The sequence below is a fragment of the Heterodontus francisci genome, chromosome 5 (assembly GCF_036365525.1).
Source record: "Heterodontus francisci isolate sHetFra1 chromosome 5, sHetFra1.hap1, whole genome shotgun sequence".
NCBI lineage: Eukaryota > Metazoa > Chordata > Chondrichthyes > Heterodontiformes > Heterodontidae > Heterodontus > Heterodontus francisci.
Window position 1 is genome coordinate 71,519,679 of NC_090375.1, and position 18,847 is coordinate 71,538,525.

The window sequence follows — 18,847 nt, forward strand, 5'->3', positions numbered from 1 at the left end:
GTGAGGGTAAACCCAGCAAATATAGGTCAGCCAGCGGAATGTTGTTGGTGGGAAAACTTTGAGAGACAATAATCCTGGACGAAATTGGAACTTGGAAAAATATGGGTTAATAAATGAAAATCATCATCGATTTATTGAAGGCAAATCATGCTTGGCTAACTTGATTGAGTTCTTTGATCAAGGAACAGAGATGATAGATGATGGTAATGATATTGATGTATATATAGACTTTAAAAAGGTGTTTAAAAAAGTACCACATAATAGAAGTTAGCAAAATTGAAGCTGGTGATGTTAAAGGTGCAGTGGTTGCATAGATACAAAATTGGCTATGCAAAGAGTAATGCTGAGCAGTTAGTTTTTCTTTCTTTCTTTTTCTTTTGGGCCTCCTTATCTCGAGAGACAATGGATACGCGCCTGGAGGTGGTCAGTGGTTTGTGAAGCAGCGCCTGGAGTGGCTATAAAGGCCAATTCTGGAGTGACAGGCTCTTCCACAGGTGCTGCAGAGAAATTTGTTTGTTGGGGCTGTTGCACAGTTGGCTCTCCCCTTGCGCCTCTGTCTTTTTTCCTGCCAACTACTAAGTCTCTTCGACTCGCCACAATTTAGCCCTGTCTTTATGGCTGCCCGCCAGCTCTGGCGAATGCTGGCAACTGACTCCCACGACTTGTGATCAATGTCACACGATTTCATGTCGCGTTTGCAGACGTCTTTATAACGGAGACATGGACGGCCGGTGGGTCTGATACCAGTGGCGAGCTCGCTGTACAATGTGTCTTTGGGGATCCTGCCATCTTCCATGCGGCTCACATGGCCAAGCCATCTCAAGCGCCGCTGACTCAGTAGTGTGTATAAGCTGGGGGTGTTGGCCGCTTCAAGGACTTCTGTGTTGGAGATATAGTCCTGCCACCTGATGCCAAGTATTCTCCGAAGGCAGCGAAGATGGAATGAATTGAGACGTCGCTCTTGGCTGGCATACGTTGTCCAGGCCTCGCTGCCGTAGAGCAAGGTACTGAGGACACAGGCCTGATACACTCGGACTTTTGTGTTCCATGTCAGTGCGCCATTTTCCCACACTCTCTTGGCCAGTCTGGACATAGCAGTGGAAGCCTTACCCATGCGCTTGTTGATTTCTGCATCTAGAGACAGGTTACTGGTGATAGTTGAGCCTAGGTAGGTGAACTCTTGAACCACTTCCAGAGCGTGGTCACCAATATTGATGGATGGAGCATTTCTGACATCCTGCCCCATGATGTTCGTTTTCTTGAGGCTGATGGTTAGGCCAAATTCATTGCAGGCAGACGCAAACCTGTCGATGAGACTCTGCAGGCATTCTTCAGTGTGAGATGTTAAAGCAGCATCGTCAGCAAAGAGGAGTTCTCTGATGAGGACTTTCCGTACTTTGGACTTCGCTCTTAGACGGGCAAGGTTGAACAACCTGCCCCCTGATCTTGTGTGGAGGAAAATTCCTTCTTCAGAGGATTTGAACGCATGTGAAAGCAGCAGGGAGAAGAAAATCCCAAAAAGTGTGGGTGCGAGAACACAGCCCTGTTTCACACCACTCAGGATAGGAAAGGGCTCTTTCTAAAAGTTAGTTTTTAGACTAGAGGTAAGTATGCAATGGTGTCCCCCAGGGGTTGGCGTTGTGGCCATTACTCTTCTTGAACTATATATATTCATTTTAGTGTCCTGGATTTGTGTATTCCGAGCGTAATTTAAAAGTTTGTAGATTACATGAAATGGAAATGCAATAAACATTGAGGTGGATAGGACATAGACATTCTGATGAAACAAGGCAGATACATGGCAGATGAAATTTAAATTAGCAAAGTGTTGAGTGATTGATTTTGGTAGGAAGAATGAGGAGAGGCAAAATGATGTAAATAATACAAATTTAAAAGGAATGCAGGAAGAGAGAACTGTGATTATACATACATAGGTCTTTGAAGGTGGCAGGACAAGTTGAGAAGGCTGTTTAAAAGACATAAGAAATTTTTGGTTTTATAAATAGAGCCATAGAGTACAAAAACAAGGATGTTATGCTAAACCTTTATTAAAAACTGATTAAGCCTCAGCTGGAATATTGTGGTCAATTCAAGGCCACGCTTTAGGAAGCCTTACAGAGGGTGCAGAGGAGATTTACTTGAATGGTACCAGGAATGAAAGAGATTAGTTACATGGAAAGAAGGAAATAGACTTGCAGAGCTACAGTGATTGAGTGGGTGAATGGGACTGACTAAAAAGCTCCTTGGAGAGCTGGACTTGATGGGCCGAATGACCACCTGCTGTGCTGTAAATGACTATGACTGTAAGACTAAAGAAACTGGGATTGCAACTGCAGCATGTGGAAGGTCAGGGAGAGCATCACCATCCCAAATCACCACATCTGCAGTAAGTCCCTTCATCTCAGGGAGCTTCAGCTCAGAGGTGTTGAGCTGGAGTCGAAGGTGCAGACATTGTGCGGCATCAGGGAGGGGGACAGTTACCTGGACGCTTTGATCCAGGAGGCAACTACACCCTTTAGGTTAGGAAGTGGTACAGATCTGGTTATTAGTCATGGATAGGAGGGTGCCACTGCGAATCAGGCAGGTAAAGGGAGTTCCAGATGCAATGCTGGAGGAGCCTTGGCCTTTTCCCTCATCCAGCAGGTACTAAATTTGTGATGCCTGTTTGGATGAGGGCAGTCAGCAGGGTGGATGAGCAAACTGGATGGCACCATGGTACAGGAGGAGCTGAAAATGTGATAGTCATATGGAACAGTATAGTCAGGGGGGTAGACACTGTTCTCTGCAGCTCCAAATGGGAATTCAAGGGTTGTGTTGCCTCCCCAGTGCAAGGGTTAAGGATATCTTCTCACGGTTGGTGGGGGAGGATCCAGCTGTCATAGTTGACATAGGAACCAACAACATAGGTGGACCTAAGAATAAGGTTCTGCTGAGAAAATTTGAGGAGATGGGGGTCAAAATTAAAATAGAGAGCTTTGCAGGCTACAGGCTCTAGCATAGATTAGAAGTTTAAATGTGTAGCTGAAAGAGTGATATGACGTAGGGATTTCGATTCATGGGACACCAATACTGGGAAAAGAGGGAATTGTTGTGTTGGGATGGGTTCCAGTTAACCCATGCTGGCTCCAGTGTCCTGGCAAATTGCATAACCAGGCAGTAAATACGGCTTCAAACTAGTGAAGTGGGAGGAAGGGTGGGAGGATTCTGAAAAGGGTAAATTCAAAAGCAATATGAAAAATATTGAGGCTATAGGGCAGAATAGCAATATGGGTAAAACATGAGCAGAATGGGTTAGGAAGGGATTAGGATGGCATCAGGGAACAACGGGGAAAAAATGAAGCTAAAGACACCATATTTGAATGCACAACAAAATAGATGTTTTTTTAATTTGTTTTGTGGGATATGGGCGTTGCTGGCTAGGGCAGCATTTGTTGCCTATCCCTAATTGCCCTTGAACTGAGTGGCTTGCTAGGCCACTTTGTGTAGGTCGGACCAGGTAAGGACAGCAGATTTCCTTCCCTAAAGGACATTAATGAACTATTGACAATGGTCTCATGGTCATCATTAGAGTAGCTTTTATAATTTCCACATTTATTAATTGAATTCAAATTTCACCATCTGAGATTTGAACCCATATCCCCAGAGCATTAGCCTGGTCTCTGGATTACTAGTCCAGTGACATTACCACTACGCCACCGCCTCCCCCTGAATTAATAGCGTCGCATAACTTCCCTGCTTTTGTACTCAATACCTCTATGAAGCCCTAGATCCCATATGTTTTGCTAATCATGCTCTCACTATGTACTGCTGCCTTGAAAGCTAGATGCACATGAAACCCCAGGTCCCTCAGTCCCTGCACACGCTTTAGAACTGTGCTGTTTAGTCTACATTGCCTTTCCCTATTCCTTCTGCCGAAATGCATCACATCACATCTCTCTGTATTAAGTTCCATCTGCCACTTGTCTGCCCACTTTGCTAGCCTATTTATGTCCTGTTACAGTCAATTGACATCATCCTCACTGTTTGCCATAACCTCCAAGTTTGGTCACATACCTTAGGGTAGGGTCTTCTGATTTGGTCAGTGGTCAGGGACAGGAATATATGACTTTGACTAAAGCAGGAAAGGGAATCGTGAAGGCAGAAGTAGAGGAGCCTCAGCCCTTGCAATTGTCCAACAGGTTTGAGGATCTTTCAGCTTGTATGTATGAGAGTGAGGGCTGCCGGGTGGAAGAGCGATCTGACCATGGCATCGTGGTACAGAAGCCATTGAAGTGGGGGGAGGAAATAGGAATGTAGTGGTAGTAGGAAATAGTATAGTAAGGGGGATAGACACAGCCGAGAGTGCATACGAACATACGAATTAGGAGCAGGAGTAGGCCACTCGGCCCTTCGAGCCTGCTCCGTCATTCAATAAGTTCACGGCTGAACTGATTACTCCACATTTCTACCTACCCCCGATAACCTTCCACCTTGCTTATCAAGAATCTATCTACCTCTGCCTTAAAAACATCCAAAGACTCTGCTTCTGCCACCTTTTGAGGAAGCGAATTCCAAAGACTCATGACCCTTTGAGAGATAAAATCTCTCCTCATCTCTGTCTTAAATGGGTGACCCCTTATTTTGAAACAGTGACCCCTAGTTCTAGATTCTCCCACAAGGGGAAACATCCTTTCCACATCTACCCTGTCAAAACCCTTCAGGATCTTATATGTTTCAATCAAGTCACCTCTTACTCTTCTAAACTCCAGCGGATACAAGCCTAGCTTGTCCAATTGTTCCTCATAAGGCAGCCTGCCCATTCCATGTATTAGTCTAGTAAACGTTCTCTGCACAGCCTCCAACGCATTCGCATCCTTCCATAAAGAAGGAGACCAGTACTGTACATAGTACTCCAGATGTGGTCTCACTAATGCCCAATATAGCTGAAGCATATCCTCCCTACTTTTGTATTCAATTCCCCTTGCGATAAATGATAACATTCTATTAGCTTTCCTAATTACCTTCTGTACCTGTATGCTAACCTTTTGTGATTCATGCAATAGGACACTCAGATCCTTCTGCATCTCAGAGCTCTGCAATCTCTCACCATTTAGATAATATACTACTTTTTTATTCTTCCTGCCAAAATGACAATTTCCCACTTTCCCACATTATACTCCATTTGCCAGGTCTTTGCCCACTCACTTAACCTATCTACATCCCTTTGTAGCCCCCTATGTCGTCTTCACAAGTTACTTTCCTACCTATCTTTGTGTCATCAGCAAATTTAGCAACCATACCTTCGGTCCCTTCATCTAAGTCATTTATATGAGTCCAGTGAGAGTCCAGAAGGCTGTGTTACCTGCCCGGAGCCAGGGTTCGGGACATCTGCTCAGGGCTGGAGAGGAACTTGCAGTGGGGGGGGGTGGAATCAAGTTGTCGTGGTGCACATGGGTACCAACGGCAAAGATAGGACTAGGAAAGAGGTTATGCATAGGGAGTATGAGTAGCTAGAGGTTAAATTAAAAAGCAGAACCTCAAAGGTAATAATCTTTGGATTATTACCTGAGCCATGAGCAAATTGGCATAGGGTAGATAAGATTAGAGGGTTAAATGAGTGGCTCAAAGATTGGTGTGGGAAAGATGGGACACTGGCACCAGTACTGGGAAAAGTGGGAGCTGTCTCGTTGAGATGGTCTTCACCTGAACCGTGCTGGAGCCAGTGTTCTGGTGAGTCGTATAACTAGGGCAGTAGAGAGGGTTTTAAACTAAATAGCGGGGGTGAGGGATCAAGTGAGGGAAGATGTGATAATTTCGAGAGAGAGGAGAAGGCAAGAAAGCAAGACAGCAATAAGGGTAATGATAATCAGAATGTGGTAGGAAGGAACAAAACGTACAAACTTAAGAGTAGGCCAGCAGATAAGGCTAGAGGTTGTGAACTAACAAAGCTGGAGGAGGGTTTGGGGAAGGGAGATTTCGAAATCCAAAGAGAAAGGTTGAGGCATCAGAGCAGTATAGCAGTTCTGGTGAAGGGTCACTGACCTGAAACGTTAACTCTGCTTTTCTCTCCACAGATGCTGCCTGACCTGCTGAGTATTTCCAGCATTTCTTGTTTTTATTTCAGATTTCCAGTATCTGCAGTGTTTTACTTTTATTCTAGAGCAGTATAGCATTGTGGTTAAAGACGAGCAGAATGAGACAGGAAGGGACAGAGAGTTTATCAAAAATTGTACATCAGTGAATAAGGTCATTGCAGAGAATAGAAGTAAAAAGAAATGAAATTAAAGGTTCTTTATCTGAATGCGAGAAGCGTCTGCACTAAGATAGATGAACTAGTGGCATAAATAGAGGTAAATGATTTAGATCTAATCACCATTACAGAGACATGGTTACAAGGTGATCAAGGTTGGGAAATAATTATTCGAGGGTACACGGTATTTCGGAAAGACAGAAAGAATGGAGGAGGGGTAGCTTTGAGGGAAAAAAAATTACGTAAGGAAATTAGTGAGAAAGGATCTGACCTCAGAATATCATGAAGTAGGATTTAGGAAGTAGGATCATGAAATTAGGAATAGCGAGAATCAGAAAACACTGATGGGAAATAATTTGTAGGCCTCCTAACAGTAGTTATACCATTTGCACAGCGCATTAAACAAAGAATCATTGGAGCTTGTAACAAAGGCAATGTAATAATTGTGGGGGACTTTAATCTTCTTATAGACTAGGACAATGAAGATGAGTTTGTAGAATGTTTTCAGGACTTTTTCTTTGACAATACGTTGTGGAACCAACTAGGGATAAAGCTATCTTAGCTCTACCAATCCGAGTCCACTTGCCAGCCAAACAGCACTCTCTTCTCAAACAGTATCAAATTGTTGCTTCCCCTTATATTGGTATTCTTGAGAAATGTCCTGATGAGTGTAAGACGAAAAGCTTTGACAAAATGTCTCTATTTTCAGCAATACTCAAGTTCTGTACTACCAACGACTATTTGAAGCAAGGTTTAGTTAGTAATGTCATAGTAAAATATCCATTGGGAAATAGTGATCAGAAGTCCATGTTAAGTTTGAAAGTGATATACTCCAATCACAAACAAGAATCTTAAACTTAAACAAAGCCAATCATGTAGGTATGATTCAGGAATGGACCCATTAGATTGGAAGTTAGCAAATGTTACACTACTCTTCAAGAAAGGAGGGAGAGAGAAAACAGGGAACTACAGGCCAGTTGCCCTAACATGAGTCGTTGGGAAAATGCTGGAATCTATTATTAAGGAAATTTTAAGAATACACTTAGAAAAGCACTGTATGATTAAAACAAGTCAACATGGCTTTACTAAAGGGAAATCCGGTTTTACAAATTTATTAGAGCTTTTTGAGGATGTAGCTATTATTATTATTGGCTGTCCCGCGCAGGTGAGGATGATTGTCTTCCGTGAGTCCGAAGATGAGTCTGATTTAAGATCTACAGACTTTATGGCATGTTGGGAATTTGTTGTCATGTGGGATGTCTGGTCATGCATCATTAGTTTGGGTCATGGCTTGTTCTTTCTGCTGCTCTTGCTTTTCCTCTTCATTTTGTTGTTATTGGGTCTCAAAATGCTGGGATCCTTCCCACAGACTCTGCCTCCATCTGGTTCAGTCCAGAGCGATGATCTCTCAAGAGTTGATATCAATGTTGCATTTCTTCATGTTGGCTTTCAGCACATCCTTGAAGCACTTCTTTTGTCCTCCTCTGGTGTGGCTGCCCTGGCTGAGCTAGGAGAAGACCTGCTTTAGGAGCCTGGTATGTGACATCCAAACTATATGACCAACCCAATGAAGCTGATGGCGGATATTCATAGCCTTGATGCTTGTGGTGCCTACTTGTGAGAGGACATTGATGTTGGTGCACCTGTGCTCCCACTTCATATGTAGGATATTCCACAGGCAGCATTGATGAAATGACTCCAGTGCCTTGAGGTGCCTCCTATACATTGTCCATGTTTCAGCCCCATACTGCAAGGTAGGGATCACAACCACATGGTAGACCATGAGCTTGGTTTCAGTTTTGATGTCACAATCTTCAAATGCTCGCTTCCTCAGATGGCCAAAGGCTGCACCAGCAGATTTCAGGTGATGCTGGATTTCTTCATTAATGTCAACCTTCTGTGAAAGATAACTTCCAAGATACTAGAAGTGTTGCACATTTTCCAGGCACTCATCATGAATCCTAATCAATGGGTCTGGGGTGTGTGCATTTGGAGCTTGCTGACGGGGGACTTTGGTCTTCTGAATGTTGAGTGTAAGTCTCATCTTCTCATATGCCTCAGTAAATGCATTGATGATTCTCTGAAGATCTGTTTTCGATACAGCACTTACTGCAGCATCATCAGTGTATGGGACCTCAATGACTGAAGTCGGGGTGGTCTTAGTTTTTGATCGAAGTCACCTAAGATTAAATAGTTTACCATCCATTCGATAAATAAGCTGCATTCCAGCAGAGAGCTTGTCTCCAATCAGGCGAAGCATGGCTGTAGGAAAATCGAAAGAAGCGTTGGGGCGATGACACAATCTTGTTTAACTCCTGTCTTAACCTCAAAGGAATCTGTAATGGATCCGTGCTAAGGATCACTGCTCGCATATCATCATGAAGCAGATAACGGATGGTGACGAATTTTGGAAGACCTCCATACTTCAATAGAATCTTCCAGAGTGCCACATGATTTACAGAGTTGAAGGCCTTTGTCAAGTCAAAAAATGCTGTGTAGAGAGGTTGATGTCCTCAACGGGAGAACGGGCAGAGGAAGATATATACCATCTGAAAAAATCAGATGTAACCAGTAGGGTAGATAAAGGGGAACCAGTAGATGTCGTATACCTGGATTTCCAAAAGGCATCTGATAGGGTGCCACACAAAAGGTTAATAGGCAAAATAAGTGCTCATGGAATTGGGGAGTAATATATTGGCATGGATAAAAGATTGGTTAACTGACAGGAAGCAAAGAGTGTACATAAATGGGGTATTTGCAAGTTGACAGGCAGTGAATAGTAGAGTGCTGCAAGGATCAGTGCTAGGGCCTCAGCTATTTATAATCTATATTAAGGACTTATATGAAGAAGCAGAGAGTAATGTATCTAAGTTTGCTGATATAAAGGTAGGTGGAAAGGTAAGCTGTAGAGAGAACACAGAGAGGCTGCAAAGAGATATAGACTGGTTAAGTGAGTGGGCAACAAGTTGGAAGATGGAGTATAATGTAGGGAAGTGTGAAATTATTCACTTTGGTCGTAAGAATAGAAAAGCGGAATATTTTTTAAAAGGTGTGAAACTTGTAAGTGTTGATGTTCAAAGAGACTTGGGTGTGCTAGTACAGAAACTTAGTATGCAGGTACAGCAAGCAATTAAGAAGGCAAACGACATGCTGGCCTTTATTGCAATGGGATTGGAGTACAAGAATAAAGAAGTCTTGCTACAGTAGTACAGGGTTTTGGTGAGACCACACCTGGAGCACAGTGTGCAGTTTTGGTATTCACATTTAAGAAAAGATATACTTGTATTGGAGGCGGTACAGCAAAGGTTCACTGAATTGGTCCCTGGGATGAGGGGGTTGTCCTATGATAGGCTGAGTAAATTGAGCCTGTACACTCTCGGGTTCAGAAGAATGAGAGACAATCTCATGGAAACTTACAAGATTCTGAAGGGGCTGGTTAGAGTAGACACAGAGTGTTTCTGCTTGTCGGGGAATCTAAAACAAGGTGGCACAGTCTCAGGATAAGGGGCCAATCATTTAGGACTGAGATGAGGAGAAAGAACTTCACTCAAAGGGTTGTGAATCGTTGGAATTCTCTACCCAGAGGATTGTGGATGCTACATCTTTGAATACATTTAAGGCTGGGATAGACAAATCTTCGGTCTCTCAAACGAGGGATATGGTGAGCGGGTAGGAAAATGGAGTTGAAGCCTAAGATCAGCCATGATTGTATTGAATGGCCGAGCAGCCTCGATGGTTTATATGGTCTACTCCTGCTCCTACTTCTTGTGTTCTTGTGAAGAGGACATAAGGAGGCTACAAAGGGATATAGATAGGTTCAGTGAATGGGCAAAGACCTGGCAAATGGAGTATTATGTGGGAAAGTGGGAAATTTGGCAGGAAGAATAAAAAAAAGCATATTATCTAAATGGTGAGAGATTGCAGAGCTCTGAGATGCAGAGGGATCAGGGTGTCCTAGTGCATGAATCACAAAAGGTTAGTATGCAGGTAAAGCACGTAATTAGGAAAGCTAATAGAATGTTATCGTTTATCGTGAGGGAATTGACTAAATAAGTAGGGGAGGTTATGCTTCAGCTATATAGGGCATTGGTGAGACCACATCTGGAGTACTGTGTACAGTACAGTCCTTATTTAAGGAAGGATGCAAATGTGTTGTAGGCAGTACAGAGAAGGTTTACTAGACTAATACCTGGAATGGGCAGGCTGTCTTAAGAGGAAAGATTGGATGGGCTAGGCTTGTATCCGCTGGAGTTTAGAAGAGTAAGAGGCGACTTGATTGAAACATATAAGATCCTGAGGGGTCTCGACAGGGTAGATGTGGAAAGGATGTTTCCCCTTGTGGGAGAATCTAGAACTAGGGGATACTGTTTAAAAATAAGGGGTCACCCATTTAAGACCGAGATGAGGAGAAATTACTTCTCTGAGGGTGGCGAGTCTTTGGAATTCTCTTCCTCAAAAGGTGGTGGAAGCTGAGTCTTTGGAATTCTCTTCCTCAAAAGGAGGTGGAAGCTGAGTCTTTGAATATTTTTAAGGCAGAGGTAGATAGATTCTTGATAAGCAAGGGGGTGGAAGGTTATTGGAGGTAGATGGAGATGTGGAGTAATCAGTTCAGACATTAACTTATTGAATGACGGAGCAGGCTCGATGGGCTGAGTGGCCTGCTCCTGCTCCTATTTCGTACGTACGTATGTTCTTATATCATCAGCAAATTTTGAAATTTTATATATATTCCAATATCTAAGTCATTTATATACATCAAAAAATAAATGTTCCCATCACTCACTATCTCTTGTTGAGCACCACTGTCTACCATTCTCCAGTCTGAAAAAAAAACATTTACCATGACTTGCTGTGTCCTTAAGCCAGTTTTTTTTTTAATCCAAGCTTTCGCTGAACATCTTATTCCATGAGCCTCAATTTTGTTAACCAGCCTTTTATGTGGCATTTTGTCAAACTAGCTATAGTGTTGGGTAGAGTACAAATCATGAATTATAGGTGTATGTAATCATGGGGGAATTGAATCTTCATAAAGACTGGGTAAACAAAATTTGCAGCAATACTGTGGAAGGTGAGTTTATAAAATGCATTCAAGATAGTTTTCTAGAACAGTATGTCAAGGAATCAACTAGAGAACAGGTTATTTTAGATTTAGTATTGTGCAGTGAGACACTGTTAATTGATAATCTTTTAGTAAAGTGCCTCCAGGGAAGAGTGATCATAATATGATAGAATTTTGCTTGGTATTTGAGAGTTTGTTTAGTTAATTCTGAAAACAGTGTCTTAATTCTGAACAAAGCAAACTACGTAGGTATGAGGAGTGAGTTAGCCAAGGCAGAATGGGAAGCAAGATTATGAAATATGATGGTGATGGCCAATGGCAAACATTTAAAGCATTAATTCATAATTCACAATGAATATATATTTCCTTAATGAATAAAAAACCACAGGGAAAGTGATCTAACCATGGCCAACATGAGAAGTTAAAAATAGTATCAGAAATAAAGGAAGTGGCTTATGATGTCAAAAAGAGTAATAAGCCTGAGGATTGGGGGGTGGGGGGTGGGGGGTGGTGGATTTTAAAATTCAGCAAAGGATGACCAAGAAACTGATAAAGAAACGGAAAATGGGATATGAGAATGAACTAGCTAGAGACATAAAACAGTTGTAAAAACTTCTATAGATATATACGTTGTATCTGGCTGTTTGATTACTTATTTGCTATGATCATAACAAGAACCAATCTGACAGGTTTTCTTGCATTTAACAAAGAAAGAGGTTAATTCTATTGTACCTAAACCAAACTAATGAAAATAATAAACTGCCCACTAACTTTCACTCACACACACTCGAGGTTTACACACACACAAATAGGTTACAGAATGGAGAAAGATAGATTGGCTGGTTGAGTTAGTCTATTGAAAAAAGGGGTATACACTCTGTGGCATTTGGTGATTCAGCTGGCTTCCAGCTGAATTTGGTGATCCTGAGGCTTTTAGTTTGAAGAGGTAGATGACTGGTTCAGTGGGCCTCTTGGAGACAGCAATGCGGATGATTTCCTCCAACCCGGTTATGATTATAGCCGGAGTATGTAAAGGTGGACAGTCAACAGGCAGAGTTCGAAGCTTGTAAGCTTAAATGGAGAGAGTGAGAGAGAGGGACCCCCACTTGGGTCTGCATGTGTCAGAATCCAGAAGCTTCTCCACTTTTCTGCAGAAAAAAACAGGCTTAAAACCACAGATGGGGAGGGGCTTGTCACATGACAGTCACCCAGTCATTCAAACAGGGTAACAGTGTTTTTTGCTAAAAAGAATAGGTAGTTCCTTTAAACTCCATGGGTCTTGGTTCTTGTTGGGATGAGCAGCTATTTCGTCTGCGCCTCACAAGCCTTGCATTGTAGGATACGGTGTTGCAAATTAGGTGGCCATCCTAAGCTGCTAGCTTTTATCCTTGTTTTATCCGTTCTTTTATATTTCTTCAAAAAATATATAAATTCCGATCTCCAGTTAGTCGATTAAAGAAAATTATCATTCGACAAAGCAGGTTGGCGAGACACTTCCCCGCCACCCAAAATGAAAGGTGATAACAGGAGCAGTTCATTATGAGGTCACGAATTAAAAAGAAACAGTACACGCACGCACTCATCAGTCTCATAGCCATGCTCTGGTTCAGTTTTTTTTATATCTGGGATGGTTCCCTGCTGAGCTAAACCCGAGATAAAGCGTCAGCTATCACATTGCTTTTCACTGCAATGTGGATAATCTTTAGGTGGTAAGACTGCAAAAGCAGACTGCAACAAAAAGGTCTTGCATTATGGATTTTGAATTTCTTTACAAAGATCAAAGGATTGTGGTCGGTATAAGCTACAATCTCTCAATATCATTTTGGACATATACCTCAAACTTTTTGACAGCCAGCAACAGTCCCGGGACTTCCTTCTCCACAGCAGAGTATTTCCTTGGATGTTGGTTTAATTTTTTGGAGAAATACCCAACTGGTCTCTCAATGTCTAACTCATCATCTTGGAGCAGGAGATCACCTACCCCTAGGTCACTAGCATCCACTGCCACTTTCAATGGTTTGTTAAAGTTTGGAGCTGCCAGCACTAGTTTGTTGGTTAAGATGGCTTTCAGCCTCTCGAAAGCTGTTTGACACTTCACTGACCACACTACCTTTGCTTCTTTCAGTAATGAATCTGTCAGTGGGGTGGCTATAGTGTTGATGTTTGGGACAAACCTGTGCTAAAACCAAGACATCCCCAAAAATCGCATTATTTCCCATTTGATTGTGAGGACAGGAAAATCCATCAGCGCGTGTACCTTTGCTTCTCTGGAAACACAACCTTGACCCACAATATGCCCTAGGTAGGTTACTTGAGCTTTAGTGCACTCACTGTTTGCAAGATTTACCATGAGGTCAGCCAACTGTAATCTTCAGAAGAGGGCTTATAACTGGTCTAGGTGGTCCCCCCCAGGTGTCACTGTACACTTACAGGTAATCCAGATATACTGCCTGGTTCACCAGCCTTTGGAAGGTGGTTGGGGCATTTCTTAATCCAAAATGCATGACCCAGCACTGGAATAAGTCGCTTGGGGTGACAAAAGCTGAGATCTCTTTAGCTCGCGTGGTTAAGGGAACTTGCCAGTACCCTTTTAACAGGTCTATTTTGGTTATGTAGGTGGCATTTCCTACTCTATCTATACATTCTTCCAGGCGGGGAATTGGGTAGGAATCAGCTCCTGTCGCTACATTAATCTTTCTGTAATCAATGCAGAACCTTGTTGTGCCATCGGGTTTGTGCACTCGCACAACTGCTTTCACTGGGCTCTATCAGCCTGTGCTCCAGCATATACTGAATTTCCTCCCGAACTTGGGTCAGTTTCCTGGGACCTAGGCGATAGGGATTTTGTTTTATGGGAAGGGTCTCTCCTACATCCATATCGTGTAGGGTTAGGGTTAGAGTTGTGCACCCTGGTTTGTCCCTGCAGATCCCTTTAAATGCTATGAGCAGCCTTGTTAGTTTTTCTCTCTGTTCAGCATTTAAATAGGTGGGTACAGCGACTAATTTCCCTAATATTTCAGTGTTCGATAACCAGTCGGTTAAAGTGGATGTACTGGCCAATTCAGTAGGTGTTTGATTACTTCCCTGCTCTGATCATAACAAGAACCAATCTGACAGGTTTTCTTGAGTTTAAAAAAGAGGTTAACTTTATTGTACCTAAACTGAGCTAATAAAATTATAAACTACACGCCAACTTTCACTCACTCACTACACACACTAGAGGTTTACACGCACACAAATAGGTTACAGAGTGGGGAAAGTAGATTGGTTAAGTTAAAGTCCATAGAAAAAAGGGTGTAGAGTCTGTAGCATTTGGTGATTCGACCGGCTTCTAGCTGAATTTGGTGAGCCTGAGGCTTTTAGTTTGAAGAGGTAGATGACTGGTTTGGTGGGTCTCTTGGAGACAGCGATGCGGATGGTTTTCCCCGACAGAGTTTATGATTGTAGCCGGCATATGTAAAGGTGGTCAAAAGGCAGAGTTCGAAGCTTGTAAGCTGAAATGGAGAGAGAGAGAGGGACTCCCATTTGGATCTGCACGTGTCAGAGTCCAGAAGCTTCTCCTCTCTTCTGCAGAAAAACATAAGCTTAAAACCACAGATGGGGAGGGGCTTGTCACATGATAGTCACCGAATGAATCAAACCGGGTAGCAGTGTTTCTTGCTAAAAAGAACAGGTAGTTCCCTTAAACATCTTGGATCTTGGTTCTTGTTGGTATGAGCAGCTATTTCGTCTCCACTTCACAGGCTTGCAATGTAGGATACAGTGTTAAAAATTAGGTGGCTGTCTTTGTTATCTGTTCTTTTAAAATTTCTTCAAAAAAATATAAATTCCGATCTCCAGTTAGTGGATTAAAGAAAATTATCATTCAACGAAGCAAGTTGGTGTGACATCACTCGCCCACTCCTGGTTCTCTCCAACCATGAGATTGTCTTTAACACTGGCACTGGGCAGACAACGCAATCTTCAGAACTCTTGGTCTCGGCTGCAGATAACAGTATCTATGCCTTGACTACCCTCACTACTACATTCCTTTTCACTCCCCCCATGGTGCTATGGTTAGTTTGCCCATCCAACCTGCAATCCTTGTTTTCATTCACACAGGTGGCAAGTATCTTGTACCTCTTGGTCAAAGTCAAGGACCAAGTTTCCTCCATCATTGCAACCTGGACCCCCATAGCTGCTTGACCCATAGTCATGCACTCCCTGTCCATTGACGAAATCTAAAGTTCTTCTTAATCTTAGGGGTGTGACTGCCTCCTGCAACAAAGTGTCCAGGCAACGCTCCCGTTCCGTAATGGTTCGCAATGTCTGCAGCTCTAACTCCATCTCAACAACTCTTGAGCTGCAGTTGCTTGAGCTGCAGGCACTTACTGCAGTTATGGGTGTTTGGGATCGCAATAATCTTCACACATTCCCACATGCTGCAGTTACAGCACACCACTTGCCCTGCCAAGTCTGTCTAAGCTTATTTTTTATTTGTTTGTTGTTACTACCTAAGGAAGGATATACTTGCCTTAGAGGGGGTGCAATGAAAGCTCACGAGATTGATTCCTCAGTGAAAATTGTCATATGAGGAGAGAGTGACCTGGATTTTATGTGGCCCCCTAGGCGGGGTTGGAGGCTGAGGGGGGGCACAGAGTATCATAGCGGGTAATAGGGTGGAGGGGGCGCGGATTACGGAGGGTCTGTCACCAAGTGATCTTCCTGGGGTTGGATAGGCCGACGACAACCCTCCTGCCCTACTAATGGCCAACGGCCAATTAAAGGCTCTTTCTGCCGCCACTGGGATGTTACCAACCGTGTGTGTGTGGGGGGGGGGGGAAGGGGGGTTGCGCGTGGTGGTGCAGGGGCAGGGGCAGGCGCCTAGGCCACACGGGGAAGACGCCTTGTAACACGAGATGTCCTTCCTGCGGGCTTGAGGTGGAGGTCCCTCCTCCGTGGGCAATCTGTGGCTCACAGAGGACCCCCACCAGAAACCAGTTTATCCCCCGAATCCCCCTCCCCCTGGATCGCATGACCACCCTCCACCACCAACCCCCCACCCCTCACCAGGCACTTCCGGACTGGCCCCGGCGATCCCACCTCACCTAATTTGGGTCAGGGAATCCAAGACCTCTGCAGTACTGGCAGTGGCCACTGCTCCTTTTGGCGCTGCTGATACTGCTGAGCTGCCGACCATCTGATTGGGCGGCAGCTCATAGAGGCGGGATCCCTGTCTTTAAAGAGACGGGGTTCCTGGCTCCTGAAACTTAGGCTAGAATTTTACCCTCGGCAGATGGGAGCCGTCCACCAACCGAAAAGTCGGTGGCGATCCAGCCTCCACCTGGACTGGGGATCCAGTTCGCATTTTAAGGTCCCCAGGCCTTTAATTGGTCTGAGGCAGGACTTCTACCTCATTGAGGCCTTGTTTTTGGGGCCTTGCTGGGGGCAATTGGTTGGGCCCCAGTGAGGCAAGGGTGGTTGATTGGGGGGACAGGGGGCATGTTGGGCGTTGGGGGTGGTTGGGGCATGGGGGCAGCCCTCCGTTGGGCGCAGGGTGCCTGATCAGGAGGCCCCCCCCCCACCCCCCCTCCAGGCTGTCAGAAAACTGCCTACTTTTAACAGGCTTTTCTCGGGCCTGGGCCGCCCGCTAGCCAAGGGTAAAATCCCCATGGAGGAGGCCCTTAAGTGGCCGTTAACTGGCCATTTAAGGGTCTTGATTCACTTGGGACAGGTGGGCTGTTTTTCGCCGCTGCCCCGCATAAAATGGAGGCAGGAGCGGGTCAGGAAGGGCCTCCCAAGCCTCCCACTCCATTTTATGTCCTGCCCACCCCACCACCATCCCGCTCTTTGGAGCAGTGTAAAATTCTGGCCCTGGAGTTAAAAAGATCAGAGGATCGCTCTGGAAAGGGCACATAAAGGCAGCGGCAGGCTTTCCTTTTCAGCCCGGCACCGGGAGCCTTGCCTCCAACACAAAATCCAGCCCATTAAGTAGATTAGGCCTATATTCCCTAGTGTTTATAAGAATGAGAGGTGATTTCATTGAAACAAATAAAATTCTTAAGCGGCTTGACACGGTAGATGCTGGAAGAATATGTCCCCTTTCTGGGAAGCCTAGAACTGGCTGTCACAGTCTCAGAATAAGAGGTCAGCCATTTAAGATTGGGATGAGGGGAAATTTCTTCACTCAAGGACTAGCATCCAAGGGTGTAGAAGTCATGCATTGCTACACGAAGCCATGGTTAGACCATACCTGGAGTAGTATGTGGCCGAACAGTTTCACGAGGCTAAATTGCCTACTGCTATGTTCCTATATTGTGAATCTTTGGAATTTTCTATCCTAGAGAGCCATGTATCCTCAGTCATTGAGTATATTCAAGTCAGAGATTCATAGATTTTTGGATACGAAAGGTATGAAAGGATATTGGGATAGTGTGGGTAGTTGCAGCTAAGGTTGAAGATCAGCCATGATCTTATTGAATGGTGGAACAGACTCGAAGGGCCAAACGGCCTACTGCTGTTTCCATTTCTTATGTGTTACGTTCTTGAAGTTAAGGGGAGATTTGATAGAGGTGTTCAAAATCATGAAAGGTTTTGATAGAGTAAATAAGAAATTATTTGCAATGGCAGAAAGGTCAGTAACTAGAGTACACAGATTTCCGGTAATTGGCAGAGGTTACATGAGGAAAAATATTCAGCAAGTTGTTGTGATTTGGAATGCAATGCCTGAAAGGATGATGGAAACATATTTAATAACTTTCAGAAGCTAAATGAACAAATACTTGAAGGGGAAAATTTTCATGGCTATGGAGAAAGAGCAGGGGAGTAGGCTGAATGGCCTCCTTCTGTGCTGTCATTCTTTTACCAGAAATCTTTAACTCAATGCTAGTTTTGTAATCATTCCAAGATATCCATTATTCTATGCAGAATGTCTTTAACAGATAAAGGAAGAGATATGAGCTATGAAGGACATAATATGACTGTGATTTTTAAAATAATATGCTGGTGAAATATGTTTTACAGCATTTTGTAAACTTGAAGTGAAACACCAAAATTTCATGACTAGAAATATGTATGTTCTTTTGGACAGGTGATTTTAAAATTTTTAACTTTCTATTTTACCTTACCAACCTTTTTCAGATTATTAAAATGTATTTTAAAGTTACGAATTTGAGGGAAATTGAATACAAAAGTAGGGAGGTTATGCTTCCACTATACGGGGTTTTGGTGAGACCACATCTGGAGTACTGTGTACAGTATTTGTCTCCTTATTTAAGGAAGGATGTAAATGCATTGGAAGCAGTTCAGAGAAGATTTACTAGACTAGATTTACAGCCCACCTGGAATGGGCGCCTTGTCTTATGAGCAAAGTTTGGTCAGGCTAGGCTTGTATCCACTGGAGTTTAGAAGAGCAAGAGGCAACTTGATTGAAACGTATAAGATCCTGAGGGGTCTTGACAGGGTGGATGTGGAAAGGATGTTTCCCCTTGTGGGAGAATCTAGATCTAGGGGTCACTGGAACCAATGTCCTTGGGGGTGCTTTTGCTAACGCTGTTGGGGAGGGTTTAAACTAATGTGGC

The 18,847-nt window shown here is 43.7% G+C and overlaps 1 protein-coding gene across 10 annotated transcripts in view; it reads left to right on the forward strand.

The window, feature by feature from the left end:
• gra (granulito) overlaps window positions 1–18,847 on the forward strand; it is a 265,219-nt gene that overhangs the window by 60,296 nt on the left and 186,076 nt on the right. The window lies entirely within an intron of this gene.